The 12,231-nt window shown below is 35.5% G+C and overlaps 1 long non-coding RNA gene across 1 annotated transcript; it reads right to left on the bottom strand.

The window, feature by feature from the left end:
* Positions 1–6,461: 6,461 nt before the first annotated feature.
* Positions 6,462–9,441, bottom strand: LOC123885261. The gene is made up of 2 exons (XR_006801116.1): positions 9,127–9,441; positions 6,462–8,597 (listed from the first exon to the last, which is right to left on the bottom strand). It is a non-coding gene; the product is annotated as an uncharacterized LOC123885261 (long non-coding RNA).
* Between the last annotated feature and the right edge of the window lie 2,790 nt (positions 9,442–12,231).

The following is a 12,231-nucleotide window of genomic DNA, read 5'->3' as shown; positions in this document are numbered from 1 at the left end:
CTAATTCTAACTACTAGAAAAAATTACCACAACCAAAATTATTTTTATGCACTTGTCTGAGAGAGAGGGAGAGGATGGAAAACTTCTTCTTTTTTTCTTTCCTTTCTCTGTTTCTATGTGTTATGTTTCTTTTTGGTTTTTGTTTTTTATTTGGGAATGGTGATGATGATGAATATGTGGTGGTGATTTGAAGAATGATGAAATAGGCTTAAAAAATTTAGAGAGCCGTAATGGAGTTTGAATATTTATGGGTCGTATTGTGTGTGCGTGCGCGTGCGTGCGTGTGCGCGTATAAAACCCAACTCGATAATGACTATCTCACAAAAAGACACCGATATTGTTTGAGGTATTATTGCTCGGACGGTATATTGTAACAAACCTAATGTGATCTACGGTGGTTCTAAGGTTTTGTTGCATCCAGAGTTTTTTGGAAAAGATTATGTTGATGCTCCTTCCCCGTACCATGCTCCTTCCTCCGGATTTTTTTATGATGCTCCTCTGCCCGTGAGCTCTACTGTCAAGCCGCTACCGATGGTTATGAGTTTTTGTTTGTTATTATTGTTTGTATTAAAGTTTGATTGTCTAGATATTTTATTGTTTGTATTTTATTAGATGTTTATGTAAGATTGTATTACCTGATTATTGAAATCAATGTAAAATATTGTGTGTGTGTGTGTGTGCGCGCGTGCGCGTGCCTGCGAGCGTATAAAACCCAGCTCGATAATGACTATCTCACAAAAAGACACCGGTATTGTTCGAGGTATTATTGCCCGGACGGTATATGATAACAAACCTAATATGATCTATGGTGTTTCTAAGGTTTTGTTGCCTCCAGAGTTTTTTTGAAAAGATTATGTTGATGCTCTTTCCCCGTACCATGCTCCTTCCTCCGGATTTTTTTATGATGTTCCTCTGCCCGTGAGCTCTGCTGTCAAGCCGCTACCGATGGTTATGAGTTTTTGTTTGTTATTATTGTTCGTATTAAGTTTGATTGTCTAGATATTTTATTGTTTGTATTTTATTAGATGTTTATGTAAGATTGTATTACCTGATTATTGAAATCAATGTAAAGTATAATGAAATTTAGTATCTTTCTCTAAATTCTGGAGTTGGATCCCTACTTTACTATTTTGCAATGCTGTTGTGCTAAAGATTCAAAACTGGTGTGAAATATAATATAGATTAGAGAAATTTAAAACTAAGTTTTAATTGAATTGCCTAGATTGATAAATTTAAAACATTGAATTGAGTTATTTTTAATTGATTTGTTGTTGTTGTTGTTGAGTACTTTGGACTGAATTGACTTTGAGAATTCTTCTTAATGAAAAGGTGAGTTCAATTCTCAATGATTTGGTGTGTTTGCCGTTCCTAAGACAACTAGAGATGATACTGTTTGGTAATGATTCGGGAAAAATCACTCTTTGAAAGAAAATGATTTCCTTCCCCTTAAGTATAATGGTGAATCACTCTTTGAAATTTTAATCTTTCATGGAGATAGTTTTTGTGAGAAGGCAGCTTACTGCTTCTCTGCTTCTTGTTGAATATTTATGGGTCGTATCGTATTGTGTGTATGCGTGCGTGCATGCACGCGTGCGTGTGCACGTATAAAAAAAATAAAATTATATTAATGTAATATTTGAGTAATTTAATATCGCACTAAAAATATTACATAAATGTCTTAAGTGGTTTAAGTCCAAACTTTATGACTAAGTCCAATTTAGAGTGGTTCAAGACTTTAAGGGGAGAAGTTATTATACATAAGTGTAATCCTTATGCATGGTACATAAGTCAATAACATCCATTAGATTGAGCATCCACATGTAATAATCCTAGCCAATCTCAACTCACACACTCACACCCCCCAAATTTCTCACGTACCCCCCAAATTACTTGCACACCCCCAAATTTCTTGTGCACCCCCCAAATTTCTCATGCACCCCCAATTTCTCGCGCACCCCCAAATTTCTAGCGCACCCCCCAAAAATTTTCACGCACCCCAGATGACTTGTGCGCCCAATTTTTTTTAACCCCCCATATTTCAAGCCTAAACCATTTTGCTGTGGGAATGGTTTCAAAAATATACACTCCAAAACCATTAAGTGCATAAGATGGTTTTGAAGTACAACCTATAATTAGAATCATAATTGTTTTTTTCTGGTACAATTATAATCATTATTTAAAACCAGTTAAATGGTTTCAGATAGTTATACACTAAAACCATTTGTATTGTAAAATGGTTTTATGTGTGTTTTTATGGTTTCAAAAATTCTGGAAACCATTATGCTGGTTAAATGGTTTCAGATAGTTATACACTGAAACCATTTGTATTGTAAAATGGTTTTATGTGTGTTTTTATGGTTTTAAAAATTCTGGAAACCATTATGTTGGTTAAATGGTTTCAGATAGTTATACACTGAAACCATTTGTATTGTAAAATGGTTTTATGTGTGTTTATATGGTTTTAAAAATTCTGGAAACCATTATGTTGATTAAATGGTTTCAAATCACAATTATTGTTTGTATTCTAATTATAGGGTTGTACTCTAAAACCATCTTATACACTTAATGGTTTTGGAGTGCATATCTCTGAAACCATTCCCACAACAAAATGGTTTAGGCTAGAAATGTGGAGGGGACCAAAAAAATAAAATTGGGGGGCAAAAGTCATATTGGGGGTGTGCGAGAAATTTGGGGGTGCATGAGAAATTTGGGGGTGCACAAGTAATTTGGGGGGTGCATGAGAAATTTGGGGGGTGTGCTAGTAATTTGGGGGGTGCACAAGTAATTTGAGGGGTACACTAAGTAACTTATGCATGGTGCATAAGGATAGCTTATGTATAATAACCAATCCCTTAAGTATGCTTATTTCACCTTACAATCTATTGATTACCGATATTCTACGAGTCAAGTGATGTCTGAGAAATTGTGCCAAGAGATAGATTTGTGTCCTGATGACGATTATACTTGATGATTTCTCATTTCTCATCCAATGGAAATGCCAGGGCTTCAAGCGAATACTGAGGACCAAAAAAGATGAGGTGGCATGAGGAAACACAATAGATACAATTTGTTAAAGCATTACTTTGCAAAACTAGCAGTTACATGCTGTTGTCTTGACTTGTGTCCAGAATGGGAGAATTACGCCGATATGTTTCCAATCGTCTTGTGCGGAATACCTTTACTCTTCTTTTTCAACTCATTCACATTCTTTTGGTCTTGAAACAGTGGGATAGAAACAGTGGGATAAAGGCTTCGTACCGCTTCTGCTGCAGGATCAAACAGTGGGATAGAAAACATTATACATAGGTCACTGCTGAAGAAAAGAAGATGAAATCAAAGAAAGGAAAAAGTGATACACAATGATCTCACCGTTAGAATCAAAGATACAAATTAAGATAATAACAAAGGAGGCAACTAGGGTTACATAATATTAGAATTGCATTAGCTTGATAAAATAGAGTTACAAGAGATTATATAGCAAAACCTAGTGGACTATAAACCTAATGGGCCAATAATATAAAGCCCAACAACTTATTATCTTTAACACTCACTTCACATCACTTCAGGGGCCATTGAGTAGAAGCTGTCTTATTTGTCTCAAAATTAAAGCTAGGATTTCATTCACCAATGGTGTTGTGCTAGAGTTTTCAAGTTTACACAATACATTTGTTGATTATGTTGCAATATGTATGTGCAAGACCATTAACTCAAGTATTGTTGCAATCACATTGAGCAACTCTTTCATCATCATGATTAGAGTTTGAATTCAAGTGTCTTTGAATTCAAGATAATGATTATTCGTTGTTACACAACCTCCGCAAGTTAAAAATGCAAGTCACAAGCACCTCATGCAACATCATCTTCCAAATTAAGTGTTTTTACTTGGATACCTTGCCACTTACTAAGTGGCACCCCTCGTACGAGTCGAACTACCAGCGAGCGAATTAAGAAGAAATGCACATTACCACAATATCTCCATACAACTATCTAGGAATACACCATATAATCATTCTCTCATTAATCAGATGCCTATTGTACTCCCCAATATCAAGGTCACAAAAGAAGCAGATGGATGCACAATGAGACCCACAAAAACTTCATAAGAATCATAACAATATTAAGATCGATGAAAGGAGTGACGTTTACGAGCCCTAGACCACCAACCTTCTTGGATTGGCAAAATTATCGATGGTTACTCGTCATCTCCTGAATTTCTCACACTAAAAAACACACTATCGGGAGATATCTCTCGGCAGGTGAGAGACAAGTGGGGATTTTAATCAATTTAGGAGGACGAAGAGCAGCCATCAAATTGTGGATCAAAATTATTACATTCTCTTCTATCTCTCAATTGTTGAGTAAGGAGAATATACTTCAATTAATGGTCAAATTGAAGTATAAGTTGGAGCATTAATGGTCATTTTACTAATTTAAGCAGCACTAATGGTCATTTTACTAATTTTTTCTCAACCTGTACTAATTTGGTATGAAAAAAAGTGATATATTCCATTTTTGTTTTCCCTCGTAAAACAAGGATGATTCCTCTTCTTTCTATGTATTTGGTTCGCCAGAAAGAATTGATTTTGACATAATTGAGTTTGACAGAATTAATTTTAGTTAAAAGTGAGTTGAAAAAAATTGGTTTATGTTTCGATACATCAATATAAAAGTGATTCTCAATATTTCATGTTGTTTGGATAGTTTGAGTCAAAATTGAGTTTGGATGTATAATTACCAAATTAGGCTTACTCATGTGTATTTAAAATTAGATTTAATTCTTAGTAAAAAAAATAGATTTAATTTAATTTATATATAATTATTTAAATTTATATTGTATTTTTTTTACACCGATAAACTTACTGCATTTCATTATCAATAATGTTTCTAATACACATGGGTATATCAATAAAAATGTGGAAACTAGCTATAGATGTGGTCACTTTTGCTAAAGCATGAGCAACATCATTGGCTTGTCTCCTAATAAACTCAACACGCGAGTTTCTTAAATGAAAACTATGAACATGTAAACAATCTTTTATTACATCACCAAACTCAGACATATCATCTTTCTTGCTATAAAATCTCGTTACGACGTTTCTGGAATCAAACTCAAAATCAACATTTTCCAAAGCTCATGAACCCAGTTTAACGTATTAAGAAGACCTAGAGCTTCACCAATGTCGACGTCAAGAATTAGTGAGATCCACTCTGTTTTGGCAAGAACAAACCTTCCTTGATCATCTCTTATACACATAACTTTATTTTGAGGCATAGAAAAAGAAGCATCGATGTTGCATTTGTATTTGTCACTCTCAGGCTTAGACCATTTGTTAGAACATTTGTTGGGGGACTGCTGCAAATACTCGAACTAGAAGAAGATGATGAACGACATGATGAACATATTGCACAAATTCCAAAGCGTGTGTATCACACTAAACTTTAGGTTCGATTCGCCCCTACCATAAACTGGATGCAAAAGGGTTAACCGGCGAATCCCCTTCAGGATACTTTGGAAACCTTGACATGGATTGTGTAACGACCCAAATTTATTATTCACTATTTAAGTGTTTAATTATTTGGTGACGTGGTTTTTAAGTAAGATAGTAACTTTAAGTTATTTATCGAGAGTTTTAGTTAACGCGCGAGTTAGTGAGAGTTAACGCGAGTTGGGCCAAGTTAGTGGGCTTGAGGCCCAATGGGCCTTGTCTCCAAGTGGGGGGCGGTTTAAGAGGCTTTGTTAGAGAGAGAGAAGTTCATTTTCCTTGTTCTTGTGGAAAGCTAGAGAGAAGGGAGAGCAACACTAGTGCAGAAAGGGGATTCCACTACTGGCCAAACGGACTTTCCACTACTGGCCGTGGCCGTAGTGAATGCTGGGGTCGTTGTAAGTCCAGACTTTCCACGTCGGGTCTTTTAATACCCGTCGTGGTATCCTAATTTCTTCTTTAATTATTATTTAAAATTATGAACTTTCCACGTCTGTTTTTCCGATTACCCGTAGTGGTATGTATGAGATTCCACGTCGGTTATAGTAAATACCAGTAGTGGTATGTATGGTTTCAAATTTTTTTAATATATATAATGGGGATTCCACTACGGTTATTTACACATATCCGTAGTTGTATGTATGGTTTTCCAGTTTTTTTTTTAAAGAATTGGGGATTCCACTACGGGTATTTACGCATATCCGTAGTGGTATGTATGGTTTCCAGTTTTTTTTTAAAGAAATGGGGATTCCACTACGGGTCATTACCGTTACCCGTAGTGATATGCTTAGTTTTCACGTCTGTTTATTATAAATACCAGTAGTGGTATGTTAGTTTTATTTTATTTTTTTTTTGTTTTTTTGTAGCTTCCTGTGCATTATGATATTGTCACATGAACAAGAGGCTCAAGTATAACTAAAGAGAAGAATAAGTCCCAAAAGACACGGAAAAGAAAAACATCATGGAACAGAACAAAAATTACAGCTTATATATTTTATTATTGAAATAAGAAATTTTACAACAGAAAAGAGAAGAAAAATTGACAACCTAGCTTTTTGGAAGCTTTTGCTTTTAACAGAAGAGAGAGTTTCTTCAGCACCAACATGCAATTTACACCCTTTGCCACCCAAGCTTTTCATAATAATTTTCATGGATCCTTGTGTTGGTAATTTCCCTTGTTGTTTAACGGCCACTTCCTTACTCCTTCCCCCACCCAAAACAAAAAACCATTCACAGTACAAACTCTCCAAAAGCTTAAGTTGAAGGACAGGGAGACAAATGGTTTATCTCCCAAACACTCCCCCCTCACCCACCCCGCGAAAGAATTATCTTTTGTTAAAGAAATGCGTAAACATAAGTACTTATATGATATGATAAGCGCTTAACTATCCAAACAAGGCCTAAATATACATCAAATACTAAGCAAGGATCAACCAAAACATTGTAAAGAAAGGGGTTAATTATTATTATCTTAACATGCTCCTAGTCCAAAACATGGACCTCTTTGTTTAACCTGCTACAACAGGTTAAGTAACCGAATAACGAAAACTAATCTGCAACAAACAAAAACTAACCTGCAACACAGCAAGGTTATTCAGGATGGTTAGTAATCCAGATTTTATAGCTTAAATGCTATGATATCGGGAAATACTTTCAGTGGTGAGACTGAATGTTCTGTTAAGGTTTTAAGAGAGTTGGTTGTTATTGGTGAGAAAGTCAGTTCAAGAACAGATGTTGGCTTGATTCCACCAACTTCTCTCTTTGGAACACTGTAATTTCAGGTTATGCGCAAAATGGTTTAACAAGGACTGATATCTCTCTTTTTCACAAAATGACAGCCGACTGAATTTTCCCCTAAATCCTTTCAGCTTGTGCTCAACTACGATTTCTAAGTTTTGGAAAATGGGTCCAGCAGTTAATAAAAAGCCAAAATCTTGAGCAAAAATTTGTTTCATCGGCACAACACTAACCTAGTAAATTTTTAGTTTTGCTTAGCTCGTTACTTAACCTGCTGTAGCAGGATCAACAAGGAGGTTCATGTGAGGTGTCGGTGCTACATAAGCTATAATCTAGAACTTGAGATAGTTCTCTCGGGTCTCAAGGCTCTATCTAACAATCGAATGTAACGCTAGAAATATTATATATGTCCATGACATGTGAAATCGCAGAAAAGTCAGATTTACTTACCATCTATGGGCCTTCTTGAAAAAGGGCTGTGATATATAACTCTTGGAAAAGCTCTTCAGCCACTTTATTCAATATAACGTCTGATGGCTTCTTGAGTCCCGTTTGAGCGATTATATTCTCTGCATATTCTGCTGTGGAAGGAACATACATCTATTTAAAAATATTATTGTAGCAAATGTACAAAGAAAGAACTGAAATAACTGTACAATTTAATAGAACCAGAACATATTTGAAAAAACCAACATGAAACAATTTTGAGTTTAAATAACATCTTTATTTTGGTCAAGATTCTAAAAAACAACTATGTAAACATAAATCCACCATAACAAGTACAGATTGGAACTGAAAAAGTATAGCAAAATCTCTGCAAGAAGCCTCCAAGCAATGGCTTCAAATCCCTCATCATAGCTCTTCTTTATTCCTCTTCAACACTTCATGTGGCCACTAATTTCCCATAGAGCCGGATCAACTTAGGTGTCCGAAAGCTCGGTACTCATTTCTTCAGAGCTTGCTTCACTGCATAACACTCTTTTTACATTCTCAAATCGGCATTCACATTGGTAAGAATTGCACGTAAAATTGAAACATATTGTACATGAATATTGACCGTTCCATCCGACAAGTTCTGGAGTGTTCGGCAATGAAAATTGTTACAACTTGGGTTGAGTCTAACTCAACTTCACAAAATTGATTTGTATGATAAGGGATGTCTCTAACTTATAAATAATTTTCAAAAGATATAACACTGACCTAGCTTATTGCAGAATCAGTTCGCCTAACAAAATTTACTTGTTCAATCAGTATCTTTCTGATATACCTATCACACTGACGTAGCTTATATGTTTTTTACCAAGGAAATCAAAAAGGAGCTGAAGACGTTTCCTGGATTCCTCCCAGATGCAAGATTCAAATGAAAAATAGAAGTGACTGCAAAAAAACAAGCCACAAAATCTGAAGGATGAAACATCGAATAAGCAGGCTGAACATTAATATCGATAAAAAGAAATAGTCATTACGTTATACTAAAGATGCAATAGGAGTCATCAACTATAATGGATAATTTGTCACACAAACTGTAATGGACAACATTAACAATATCATTTGAATTACCAATGACACAAATTCGGTGAGGGTGAAAGTCAGGCTAACTTATTCACCAAAAGAATACGGTCACCATTGGGCTTATTACGTGAAATCCCAAACCATAAAACTGAATTGCATATGTTCAGACCGACAAAATTATGATATTGTCTTCATTTCAAATATGGACTCGCCAACAAACTCCCTTTGATATGAAACAGTTGATCAAAATTAATTGGACAAACAAGAGATTCTTGAAACCAGATTGAAACATAAACTGAAATGCCCGTAGAGTAAAAAATTGCAGAAAGTAGACGGACGCACAAAAATTTACAGGACGACTAAAATCGACTTAGATCTAGAGTTTTGTTATCACCTTTCTCGAATGAAAGCTGGGTGGTCGTCTAGGGTTTCGCGTCAAGCTTTGGCGAAATCAAAACTCCAAAAACCGACTAGATCTCTCGCGTCAAGCTGGGTGGACTTCTCTTGCAAGGTCGGCCGATCTAGGGTTCGATCGCTTCTCTCGATGGGACGATTACAGGATTGGATCGAGTAATTTAAGGTGAAGAGATTGGAGAATGATTGAAGAACTTGGAGTGAGTGTTTTGATTTTTAGGGATTTGGCGATTTGGGAATTTCGTTCTCGTTTTGGCTTCGCGTAACATATATGTTAGGGATTGGGAATGAATGAATGAACAATATGATGAATAGGGATTCCACTACGGTTGAAGACCAAATCAGTAGTGAAATCCAATTAAAACAAATTTCAACGTAATTACAACATTGCCACCGTGTCTACTTTTCACTACTGATTTAAGAAAACCGGTAGTGAAATCCCTTGTCTATGAACTTTTCACTACTGGTATTCAAATATCAGTAGTGGAATCCTTTCGTCAAATGGTTTTAACTACTGGTATTCACATACCAGTAGTGGAATCTCTTAGCCAAAAGTCATTTTTCTACTAGTGCAAGAGGAGCTAGGGCAAGAGCTTGAAGGAGAGATTCGAGGAGCAATCTTCGTGAGTTCGTCGATCCAAGGTAAGAGAGTAGATTTCATATTCGTGGGTGACTCGTGGAAGGGGAGAATGTCGATTTCTCCTCACCCGAACTTCCTCCACCCCATTTTCGTTTTAGTGTGAATGGATTTTTCTTAATGGAAATCGATTCTAAGGTTCATAACATGTTTATTATACTCTTCTCATATAGTAGACACGAAATTATGGGTTTAAAAATGAGAATTTGTTTATGTTTGAGCAAGAACATTGGTATTTATGAGTTTTTGAGTAAAAGTGTAGAATCACTACTTTTTGATGTGTTTTGTGGTAGATCGGTGAAATGAACTGTCCTTTTGTGTTTATATACATGTTATATGAGTGAAAACAAACTTATTTGGGATTTGGAACATCAAAAATGGGATTTTTGGGTGGATTTATGCTCAAACCCGAAAACAGAGCTCCTGTGGCTGGCATACTGGCTGGGCCAGCCTTGCAGCGAGGCCTAGCTTTCTCTGGCTTTCACTGGCTGAAGCCAGGAAGCCCCGGGTTCCTGCTAGCTTTCTCTGGCTGAAGCCAGGAAGCCACGGGTTCCTACTAGCTTTCTCTGGCTTTCTTTCGCTCAGCCACCATGACAGACTAGAACTTATTTTTGCTGATGTTTCTAAGTGCAATTAAAGGTTTGTAACATGTGATTAGAGTATTCTTACATACAATTAGGTGTTTATAACCATGATTAATTGTATTGTGATGATGTGTCGATGAATTGTTGATTATATGTGTGGAATATAATTGTTATTGATTATGTTGATGATGTGTTGATATATATGTTAGTTGATGTTGTTGATGTTGTTGGCGTAATTGTTGAGGGATATCGAATTATGTTATTCGATAAAGACGGATATTAGGATCTTGTTATTCTAATAAAAACGGATATTAAGGTATTGATTATCTTAATAAAGACGGACGTTGGATAGTGTTCCACGTTAATGTTGATGGGCTATATGCCAATTGTTGATGGATATATTCATGAGTTTTGAGTGCATGCATCATGAATATTTAGGAATATTGGCTTGTCCAATAAAGACGAATATCGAACTATATTTGTTTGATAAAGAAGGATATTAGAGGTGAGATACTCTAATAAAGAAGGATACTAGAGGACATAGCATGAATGTGAAGCATTAGATTGCATTAGGGATTATGTGCGCATTTTATGATAGATGATGTTTGACACATACATGGTAAATGTTGATTGTTAATCCGTATGTGAGGAGCAGAGTCCGTCATGACTATAAAATGAACAACGCAGGGTCCGTCATGACCATAATCTGAACAATGTATTTGTGGTGTTAGATTACATTAGGAACTTTATGTATATTCCTATTGGTAATTGAGTTATGTGAATTATGATTGATATTTGGTTATAACCTTTCGTAGCTTATGATTGAATGAGATTAATGTATGCTTGTAAATGAAGAATATGCATGAATGATGGTGATGTATATGTATAATGTATGATTATGCATGTTTTTATGAAGAAGTGTTTAAGTACCATTTACTTACACTTGTATATTTTGAGTATGTTGTCTAACTCTCTTTTATGTGTTATGTGCTGGACCGTTGGGGGTCCAGATTCACAGGTTTTGTGGTATTCGATGTCGAGTCGTCGGTGAAGCTCTGCTCTGATTGTGACACGGGAAAGGGTTGTATTTAGACTATAGAGTCTTTATGGCTTTCGATATTTATTTGTAAAACTATACATTTTGATAAATGATTATTTTGTATAAACACCGTTTTTACTAATTAATTACATTAGTATTATTTTGATTGAAGAATGTAATGTTCGAACCATGACTTTTATAATAATAAACTTTGATTTTCCGCCGCGTATTTTGAAATAAATTTAAAATGGTAGAATTTTAGTAAATAATGGGTTCGGGTGTTACAATTGGTATCAGAGCCCCGTTGTCTTCGGACTGTGTGGGTTATGTGTCGATCAGAGCAGGTCTGTGCAGTCAGACCAAGTGAGTGTTGTGTGTCAGTCGTGTTTGTCTAACAATTTTGTTGTGTTTGTTTTGTGGAATCACTTGTGCTGTTCATTTAGGAACTATGAGTGGTGTGAATTGGATTAATCAATCCATTCTTTTGTTGAGTAGTGGTGTGAGTGCTATACTTCTATGTTTATAATAGTTGTATATGCTTAGAGTTTAACCTTTGTGTAGTTTAAACTTGGTTGATTGGTGCTTATTTGCTAATTGTTGACGATCCGGCATGATATAAAACTGCATGTGACGATCCGGCATGATATAAAACTGCATGTGGTAATGATTTGAAATAATTTTAAAAGAAAAACTAATATTATTTCTTGAAGATTTTGGTGAAAATAAAGAGTTATTTTCTTTTGAATAAGTGAAAATGAAATTTTCAAGATAGTGAGAAGAGTAGGATGTTAGTGAATCCTAGTGTGTGTTGTTATATGTTTGTTT

Source organism: Trifolium pratense, linkage group LG5 (assembly GCF_020283565.1).
Source record: "Trifolium pratense cultivar HEN17-A07 linkage group LG5, ARS_RC_1.1, whole genome shotgun sequence".
NCBI lineage: Eukaryota > Viridiplantae > Streptophyta > Magnoliopsida > Fabales > Fabaceae > Trifolium > Trifolium pratense.
The sequence above is the reverse complement of the archived record's forward strand: the minus strand, read 5'-3'. Positions and strand labels throughout refer to the sequence as shown.